Genomic DNA, 10,828 nt, shown 5'->3' on the forward strand with positions numbered 1-10,828 from the left:
CAAGCATCTGCAAAGTCCAAGTGATCTATTCATTTGTAAATGATAATACCTCCCAAGAGGAAAGAGAAGGCCAGGAGGGACACAGAGAAGCAAGCTGACTCCAGCAATGGAAGAAAGAAAATGCTCCAAAGGCTCCTTGGGTAGCCCATAGCCGGGTCCTCTGAGGAAGAACTCACCTTCCTGCATCATTGGCTTCTTTGGGTCCCGAATGCAGGCTGCTCAGGCTCTCTTCTTTTTTCTTTTTCTTTCTTTTTTTTTTTTTTTTTTTTTTTGAGACAGAGTCTTGCACTGTTGCCCAGGCTGGGGTGCAGTGGCGCAATCTCCGCTCACTGCAACCTCCACCTCCAGGGTTCAAGTGACTATCCTGCCTCAGCCTCCCGAGTAGCTGGGATTACAGATGCCCACCACTACACCTGGCTAATTTTTTGTATTTTTGTATTTTGTTTTTTTTTCATTTTATTTTATTTATTTATTTATTTATTTTTGTATTTTTAGTAGAGATGGGGTTTCACTATGTTGGCCAGGCTGGTCTTGAACTCCTGACCTCATGATCCACCCGTCTCGGCTCCCCAAGTGCTGGGATTACAGGCGTGAGCCACCGTGCCTGGCCCCAGGGCCTCTTCTATAGAGAGGGCAGCCTGACAGGAGGAAAAAGAGGCAGCCACTTCCTGGGCCCCCATCTACCCTCACCCCATCCCCACTGAAGCATCATGGATCACCCATGGACCGTTGAAGCCCTCTTGACCTTCCCGGAGTAGATTTCCTGGATGGGGATGCCATCCTCCAGACACCCCTTCCCAAGCTGCGTGCTATAAACTGAATCCCCAGCATGGAAAACAAAAGCTTTGCTGGCCCACAAATCACTTTTAATGATCCCTGAAAGAAACCATCAGTAAACCTCAGGCAGAGATCTGGAAGTCTGGAGGTATGGCTACAAAAACACAAGGTGAGGAAGGTGACATATCAAGGCTCATTTCACTTCAGCAGCATCTCTGTTGCTTTCTTTCATGGATCATTGTGTTTGCCTCTTTGTCTGCCGGGAGGTAGAGATGCATCTTACCTGAACACATTAGGAATTTATAGTTAATCTTGAGCTGTGATGAGCCTTATCCATCTCGATATTGGTACCATACTTGGAACTGTGCTGCCTGTGTGTTCAGACAGAGGGATTCGATTATAAACAAAATGCCTGCAACAAATGCCAGCCTTCTCCTATTAGAATGTTAAATGGTCAGTGTAGCTGTGAGCGCAGAAGGAAAAGCTATTGTCACCTCCCTCCACCCCTTACCCTACTTCATTTCTTCTGCCCTGCCTTCCCCAGCCTCTTAGGGATCTGGTGTGGTGATGAAATTCGGTCCTCACCCTTTTAGCCTGGCCACAGTCCCCTCCCAGGTTTAAGTAGATTCCAGAGTGCTAGAGCCCATTCGACAGAGAGGAAGTGCATCAACTTTTATAGCCCTGATTTAATATCACAAACATGGTAAATCATATTTTCAAAAAATGGCCAGAGCCATATTTCCAATATTTCTGGTCCCGTGTTCTTTTCCTGAACTTTTCACTCCCTATTAAGGAGTGGAGTCTGCTTTCTCTTCCTCTGAACCTGGTTGGGCTTTCTGACAGCTTCAGTGAATAGAGTGCAGGAGATGAGATCCTGTATGGCTTCTGCAAGGCTGGGTTATAAAAAGCAATATTGCTTCTGCCTGGTTCTCTCTTTCTCAAGATGCCAAGCTTTGGAGCCCAGCCACCACGCTATGGGGAACCCCAGGCCACATAGAGAGGCCGTGTGTGGTTGTTCCAGCTGACAGTCCCTGCTAAGGTCCCAGCTTCCAGCTGGCAGCACCCACCGGACCTGGGAGTGAGAGAGACTTCAGATGATTCCAGCCTTGACATACCCCAGCGTGTGTGGGTGGAGCACAGATGAGCTACCCCTGCTCAGCCCTACCCAAATAGCAATTCGTGAGCAAAATTAATGCCCTGTTGTTTCAAGCCATAAAGTTAAAGGGTAGTTTTGTTGCAACAGGCATAGCAACTGGAATAATGACTCTTCTAGCTCTGGAATCTAGAGCCTGAAAAGACTACTGCGCTTCTCACTCACTGAGTCAGGTCAATCTCAAGCCAGGCCCAGAAAGACAAACACTGCATAATCTCACTTACAAGTGGAATCTAAAAAAGTTGAACTCACAGAGGCAGAGAGTTGAACAGAAGTTGCCAGGGGATGGGGAGTGGGGAAAATGGGAGATGTTGGCCAAAGGGTACGAATTTTCAGTTATAACATGAACAAGTTCTGGGATCTAATGAATAGCATGGGTGGTGATGGATGTGTTAATTAATTTGACTGTAGTAACCATTGCACAATGTACATATATGTCAAATCATCACATTGTATACCTCAATACAGTCTCTCTTTATTTGACAATTCAATGTTTTTTTCGGAGACCGAGGCAGGCGGATCACTTGAGGTCAGGAGTTCGAGACCAGTCTGGCCAACATGGCAAAACTCCATCTTTACTAAAAATACAAAAATTAGCTGGGCATGGTGGCATGCACCTGTAGTCACAGTTACTCAGGAGTCCGAGGCATAATAATCACTTGAACCCAGGAGGTGAAGGTTGCAGTGAGCCAAGATCACACCACTGCATTCAAGCTTGGGCAATAGAGTGAAACTATGTCTCAAAAATTATATATATATTTTTAAAATTTTAAAAAAGAAAATACCAGTGCTTTGCTGAAGTCAACAAGCTTTGTGAAAAAGCACTGGTACAAGCCAGGTGCAGTGGTACCAGCTGTAGTCCTAAATCGGAGGCTTGAGGCAGAAGGAATAGCTTGAGCCCAGGCATTCAAGACCAGCGTGGGCAACACAGTGAGACCCTGTCTCAAAAATAAAATAAAATAATTTTTTCAAAAGCACTAGTACAAATAAAAGCCTTGATAGTTTTACGGTAAAGAAAAAGGTCTAGAGCAACCAACATTAAATTGGTCATTTTTGAGGAGGAGAATGGAATGTGAGGTGATAAATTGCAGACTTTAGTTTTTTCCTGTATATACCTCTGTATTTGAAAAGAATACAAACAAGTATTATAATTTCTAAAATTCTAAAACCAACCAACTAGCCAATTAATAAGTAAATGTCTTGCTTGTTGATTGACTTAGAATTGAAAAGATAGAACGGACATGTCTTGCCATCCCCGGGCTCTTTCTGGAGCACTTGGTTCCTTTCTGGATGTTGGCAAAAGGGACGGTGATGGGGAATCTCCCATTAGACTTCTTCCCCTTTCCCACGCAGGGCAGGTCTGGTCAAGTACAGGACACCTGTGGTCCATGAGGTCCTGGGATGATTAGCAAACATCAAATCTAAGCAGCACCAAGCAGGCTCCCTCTCGGGATTTCTAAGAAAGTCTGATACCCAGATGCTGTTTCTTTCATTTGAATGTGAGGATGAAGCTATTTTTTTACTTTTCTTTTTCAACACAAAGCTTTTAAAGCCATACCATCAGTTGATAATGCACCTTGAGTTGTTTATCTAAAAATGGGAATAATTTACTCAAAGAACTATTGCCGAACACTTGCCAGGTTTCTCTGACAGCCACTGGGCTCAATTTTGGGAGATGTTGGTTATGAGTAGCTGGTGACATTGGGAGAGATAGAGACTGAATTCATGGTTCAGATCCAGTAGCAACAGAAGTCGGTCATTTTGAAGTGGATACAGCTAATCTTGTGAACGGACATGGCGACAGAATGCAATACGTTCTTATACTTTATTTACTAAGCAAACAGAGGCAAATGGCTTGATTTCTCTTGTATTCACCCCTGTAACACTCAACTGAGCTCCCACTTGTACCAGAATGTTCCATCCTTAGTAAAATGAACAGCCAGCAGACAGCATATGAGTGGCTTGTATATGCAAAAGTGTTGCCTTTTACCTTGGATGTGCCTTGGCCAGGCCATATGTAACTTAAGCCATGGCTACCGAGAGTGACATTTTATCAGGTTCCCCAGGGAACAGCAGTGGCAGAATCAGAAATACAAAGCTGACCAACAGCTCTCTTTTCATGCTAGCTGGAATTTACCGAAAGTGAATCCAGACTGCAAAAGGGTACTGAGGCTGGGTTAGAAATTATAAATCTCCATGAGACACAAATAAAACACACTTTCCTATCAATCAGCCAGCAGTACAGGAGAGCACTGCCAACCAGTGAGACGTCTGAGAGCTTACCTCCACAAGATTTCAGTGGAGTGGCACTGGGAAGCAGGTAGCGTTTTGATTGTGAATGTTTCTTTGATTTGGCACGGCTCTGAGATGGAGCTGTTCCATAATAGATTTAGTGTGGTTATATACACAATCTTGTGATGCTGGCTAGCAGAAAGTTTGAATACTCAAGTGATACTTTAAATACACTTTTCAAAGGAAAGCATTTTTAAGTACCCCTCAATTCTTTCATTTCTTTTATCCTTTGAAACTCGAGGTGTTTCCTCATCAAACAGTACATTCTCTTTAAATATACTAATCACATGCTAAGCATTCCTTGCCCTCTTTTTACAAAATGATCAGATTAGGAAGAATGACACTGCAACTGTATTGCTAATTTCTTTATCTGTCCTTACAAAGGTTTAGCTTTCCAAAGCAGCTTTAAAATTTAAGTGCCTATAAGATGCCATGTGCAGTCAGGTACCAAAGCTACAGTTCTACCTGCAATGGCTTTCTGTTTGGGGTGGCAGTTCTAAGCATTAATGTATTAATGTGCACCACAACGACCTGAGGTACAATTTTTTTTTCTTTTTTTTTTTTTTTTTTTTTGAGGCAGGGTCTCACTCTGGCGCTCAGGTTGGAGTACAGTGGTGTGATCTCAGCTCACTGTAACCTTGACTTCCCCAGGCTCAGGCGATCCTCCCACCTTAGCCTCCAGATAGCTACTACTACAGATATGCACCACCATGCTCAGCTAATTTTTTTTTTTTTTTTTTTTTTGAGAGACAGGGTTTTGCCATGTTGCCCAGATTGGTCTCCAATTCCTGGGCTCAAGTGATCTACTCATCTTGGCCTCCCAAAGTGCTGAGATTATAGCCATGAGCCACCACACCTGGTCTGGGATACTATTTATTTATTTATTTATTTATTTTGAGACAGAGTCTGGCTCTATTGCCCAAGCTGGAGTGCAGTGGCCTGATCTTGGTTTACTGCAACCTCCGCCTCCTGGGTTCAACCAATTCTCCTGCCTCAGCCTCCCAAGTAGCTGGGATTACAGGTGCCTGCCACCATGCCCAGCTAATTTTTGTATTTTCAGTAGAGACAGGGGTCTCACCACATTGGCCAGGCTGGTCTCGAGCTCCTGACCTCAAATGATCCACCTGCCTCAGTAATCTCAAAAGTGCTGGGATTACAGGCACGAGCCACCATGCCCAGCCTGGGACACTTTTTAGACATGTAAATACCTGGACCCATCCCCAGCCGTTGTGTTTCATTAGGTCTGGGGTGTGTCCCCTGGCATCTGCCTTTTAAACAGGTATCCCAGATGATTCCGTTGAGAGTAGTCTTCAGCCTACATCACCCCTCCGGAGGTGAAAATCTCCACGGCCTTCCTGTCTGCCTACACTAGAAAGTGCCATTGTGCAGCATTTGACACTTCTCTGTCATTTTGCTTTTCAGAATTGACTTTTTATATAATGACTTTATTAAAACTCAAGTTTTACTTTTTCCTGTTTGTCCCGCAAGGTACAGACTTGAGATAGAAATAGGTTTGGGGCCGGGTGCTGTGGCTGACGCCTGTAATCCCAACACTTTGGGAGGCTGAGGCGGGCAGATCATGAGGTCAGGTGTTTGAGACCAGCCTGGCCAACATGATGAAACCTCATCTCTACTAAAGATAAAAAAAAAATAGTGGGGTGTGGTGGCGTGCACCTGTAATCCCAGCTACTTGGGAAGCTGAGGCAGGAGAATCACTCGAACCCAGGAGGCCGAGATTGAGTGAACCAAGATCGCACCACTGCACTCCAGCCTGGGCCAGGGTGAGACTCTGTCTCAAAAGAATCATAATAATATAATAAGTTTGGAGGAGCAAGATTACAGGGAAGTGGATGTTTAAAGTCTAAATCAGAACCTAATTTTGATGCAAGGTATAATGTTCACTTACTAAAAGCAGCTTAGGGATTCTGAGCTAAGAAATATTCATGTGAATAAGAAAAAAAATCTATTGTAGAAGTGAATTTTATATTCTTTTCAGAAATGCCATCCTCTATTTCATTAAAACAGTTTTAATGCTAAAGAAAAAAAGGCATGTGTCCTGTTTAGCTAAACTGTAATTGCTGAAAGTATCATGATAGGACATTTCATTCTCCCAGCCCCCAGGCTTCCCTCAATTCGTGTTAATAGTCAGGTTGGCAGGACACACATCTTGAACACTGAAAAGGTCATCACATCCTGATTCAAGACCTCATAGCTAAAGAATTTATCATCTTATCATTGGGTCAAAAAAATCGTTACTTCTGTTTTGACCTTCCATAAACCCCCTTCTCTCCCTAAGGCTCCTCGGCATAAAACAGAATTGAGACCAACTAAGCGGAGTCACAAATAGTACTTCCCATCTGTTCCCTGGGCTTCTTAAAGATGGTCACCAAGGTTAGGAGAGTGGAGATTACTCCTGAACTGTGTGGATAGAGTGAATAAAGTTGTGAAGTCTCCTCTCCTCTGATAATTAAGGGTCTGACCACAGGAGAAGAAGAAGAATTAGAAAAATGAGTGGTACTGGATGATTATTGTTTTGTTTGTGTGTGTGTTTGTTTTGTCCATTTGACATCCCTTTCTCCTTCTGGTAATTGAATCCCTCTTTTCTATGGGAAATTCTTTATGGGTGGTTTGGATAGAGTTGCCCCTGCCCATTACCACAATCAGAGTACTTGGGTTCCTCTTCTTAACCCCTCCGCACCTCCCCACCGCCCCGCCCCAATCCCCAGCCCTGGAGTAGTTGGCTACGAGATAGGCATACAGACATATGCCAGTTGATAACCTCCCTGGTACTTTTCTGCCAGAGGTACAAGAAACCTTCTCTTTCCACTGGGATTGCTAAACCAGCAGGAGGGGAATCTTGGGCTGTGGGATGTCATCATTATCATCACGATGAAAGAGCCTACCTGAGCTAGGAAAAGATAGATGGACCTCAGGTGACATTATTTGAGCCCTGACTGCAGCCAAGTCTGATTTTTAATTACCTGAGTCCATAAAAACCCTCCCATCACTTGAGGCCAGGAGTTTGAGATCAGCCTGGGCAATATAGTAGACCCTTCCCTCTTCAATCAAAATTTAAAATGAGCTGGGCATGGTGGCATGCACCTGTGGTTCCACCTACTTGGGAGGCTGAGGTGGGAGGATCGCTTGAGCCCTGGAAGATGAGACTGCAGTGAGCCATGTTTGTGCCACTGTACTCCAGCCTGGGTGACAGAGTGAGACCCTGTCTCAAATAAAATAAAACTCTTCCATAGACTGTTTGCCCTTAGGTTAGTTGAGGGTGGTTCTCTGTCACTTGCAACTAAAAGAAGCCTGAGTAATACAGATTGTACATTTGTCCTTGAGATTTATGGCATGGTGGAGTGGATGCCACTGATGCAGCCAGTGGCCTCATCTCCCAGCTGCTGTGAGTGGTATCTAATGACTTATACCTGCGACAGTCCTGGAGGATTGCCCTTGAATGACAAAGCACCTTCACCCTGAAATGCGTGGGTAGTTACATCCCACCCCGGAGTCAGGCATGCACTAACTGATACACTTCTGCCGCAAGGTAGGACAGCTCTGCAGAGCAACTTCTGAGCCCAGGCTCCCCAGAGATCCACCAAGGCTAGCATTTACCTGAGGCCACACAGTGCTCAGCTCTTCCCCTTCCATATCTGCTTTTCTTGCCCCCTTACAATTTTCCTGAAGAGCCTTCACTCAATATATTCCTTTTTTTTTTTTTTTTTTTTTTTTTTTAATGGACTCTTGCTCTGTCACCCAGGCTGGAGTGCAATGGCGCAATCTCGGCTCACTGCAACCTCCACCTCCCGGGTTCAAGCGACTCTCCTGTCTCAGCCTCCCCCGTAGCTGGGATTACATGTGCACACCATCACGCCAGGCTAATTTTTGTATTTTTAGTAGAGACGGGGTTTCACCATGTTGGCCAGGCTGGTCCCGAACTCTTGACCTCAAGTGATTCACCTGCCTCAGCCTCCCAAAGTGCTGGGATTACAGGCATGAGCCACTGTGCCCGGCGCCCTCGGTATATTTCTCAGCACCTGAATTCCTGCCTTGGCCTCTGCTTTTAGGGAATACAATCTAAGACACATAGTCTTTTAAAAAATTCATTCTCATTTTAATCAAATAAATGTATTACATGGTTAACAAACAAGAAAGTATGAAGAGGCTTTTGCTGGTAAACAGCAGTCTCCTGCTCAACCCTTCTCCACACCCAGTCGAGGGGGAATTAATCTTGACTCTTCTAATTCCCTATTACCTATGTCAATGATTTGAATAGCAAGCATACATTATTTCCATTTTCAGCATTATCTGCTGACGTCCCCCAAGGGCAGAGGAGACATTTGCTCATTTATACTGCCTTTGCTCTCATTCTCCCCATTCCCCACCATCATCATGTATCAGAAGTTCTGCTTCAATTAATAGTTGTTTGTTTGTTTAAGACAGGGTCTTTCTCTGTCACCTAGGCTGGAGTATAGTGGCCTGATTCCGGTTCACTGCAGTCCCAACCTCCCGGTCTGAAGCCATCTTCCCATCTCAGCCTTCTGAGTAGCTGGCACTACAGGCATATGCCACCACACCTGGCTGATTTTTGTATTTTTTTGTAGAGTTGGAGTTTCACCATGTTGCCCAGTCTGATCTCGAACTCCTGAGCTAAGGCAATTCACCCACTTTGGCCTCTCGAAGTGCTGGGAGGCATGAACCACTGTGCCCAACCAATAGTTATTTTTTATATTATTGTGACTGTTATAACCTATAACCATATTTCATCAAATGTAAGATTGTCATCAATTGTAAGATATATTATTTTGTGGGTACATAATAGGTGTATGTATTTATGGGGTACGTCAGATGTTTTGATTCAGGCATGCAATGTGAAGTAAGCACATCATGGAAAATGGGTATCCATCCCCCCTCAAGCATTTATTCTTTGTATTACGAACAATCTAATTATGCTCTTTTAGTTTGTTGTTGTTGTTGTTGTTGTTGTTGTTGTTGTTGTTGTGAGACAGAGTTTCGCTCTTGTTGCCCAGGCTAGAGTGCAATGGTGTGATCTTGGCTCACGGAAACCTCTGCTTCCCGAGTTCAAGCAATTCTCCTGCCTCAGCCTCCCAAGTAGCTGAGATTACAGACATGTGCACCATGCTTGGCTAATTTTGTATCTTTAGTGGAAACGGGGTTTCTACATGTTGGTCAGGGTGGTCTAGAACTCCCAACCTCAGGTGATCCGCCAGCTTCGGCCTCCCAAAGTGCTGGGATTACAGACATGAGCCACCATGCCCAGTCATTCTTTTAGTTATTTTTAAGTGTAGAATCAAACTATTATTGACTATCATGACCCTCTTGTGCTATCAAATACTAGATCTAGTCATTCTTTCTACTGTTTTTGGTACCCCTTAACAAACTTCCCCTTCCACCCACCCCCCACCCCTGCCCACCCACTACCTCTCCTAGCCTCTGGTAACCTGTACTATTATTTTATATACTACTAAGAAGACAAAATGTTTCCAATTAAGCACGACATACCATCAATTATATGTTGCATCCCAGTTTCAGAAATAGCAACATGTAAAAAAATGTTTTGTCAGTCCCCCTTCCCTACACACTAGAATATCAGATCCATAAAAGCAAGCACTTGGTTTGTTTTCTTCACTGCTGCAGGCTGGGTAAAGCACACAGAGCTCAATGAAGAACTGTTAAATGAATATGCAAATTCTGATTCCTCTTGAACTGCACAGTTTGCTATGATGTGTTTGATTCTTATGTAGAATTTGCTTAGTTTTCTAGGAACCTCCCATTAGTAGTTCCCAAATGTCCCAGCATTACTGTCACATATGCTTTCATTCCATTCTCATGTACTCAAACATGTCAGTTCCATTTTCTCTCCCATTTAGGAGGACTCTGGATTGACCTCCGGAAGCCCTCTGTCCTTCTGTTCCCATTCTCATCTCTGCCTCCCTCACCTCATCTGGTAATTCCCTTTACTGCTCTCTTGTGTTCTTTTTTTCTTGATCCCATGTTTCCCCTTTTTTGGATTACCACTTTGTTCTTATGGAGCACATCCTTGATTACTTTCCTGGGAAAGGTTTTTTTTGGGGAGTGGTTGTGTGTCTAAAAAGATCTTTATTATACCACCCCATTATTGATTGATAATTTGGGGTAGGTAGAAAATTCTAGAATGAGTATTAATTTTCACTCAGAGCTTTGAAGGCTCCATGGAATGAATCAGCCCTCCTACTCCCACAGGCACTGTGGTGTGGCCTTCTTTGCTAATCAACTGCTACTCTTCCGTCTTCCTGCCATTTCCCCAAAATATCCTGAAATCTGTTTATTATTGCTTCATCTCCAATTTTTCTGGTCTTTGTGAGTTTATCCCTTTTTTAAAAATTTATTTACTCTTTATTATTTAGTAGAGTTTTAAGAAACAGAAGAAAGACATTACTTCTGGTTACTGTTTTTCCATTGGGGATTTGTTTTTAAATAACATTTCCTTATTTCAAAGTTAATATATGTTTATTGAATAAAACACAAATAAGCAAAAGCAGGAAAATTATATCACCTGTGATCCCACTGCCTAGAGAAAGCAATTGTGACTACAGATTTTTCCAG

The 10,828-nt window shown here is 43.6% G+C and overlaps 1 long non-coding RNA gene across 1 annotated transcript; it reads right to left on the minus strand.

Moving 5' to 3' along the window:
* Nucleotides 1–851: 851 nt before the first annotated feature.
* LOC140709578 (uncharacterized) lies at nt 852–10,375 on the minus strand. Its single transcript, XR_012090077.1, has 3 exons — nt 10,183–10,375; nt 4,214–4,303; nt 852–1,148 (listed from the first exon to the last, which is right to left on the minus strand). It is a non-coding gene; the product is annotated as an uncharacterized lncRNA (long non-coding RNA).
* Nucleotides 10,376–10,828: the final 453 nt, after the last annotated feature.

Source organism: Chlorocebus sabaeus, chromosome 21 (assembly GCF_047675955.1).
Source record: "Chlorocebus sabaeus isolate Y175 chromosome 21, mChlSab1.0.hap1, whole genome shotgun sequence".
Lineage (NCBI taxonomy): Eukaryota > Metazoa > Chordata > Mammalia > Primates > Cercopithecidae > Chlorocebus > Chlorocebus sabaeus.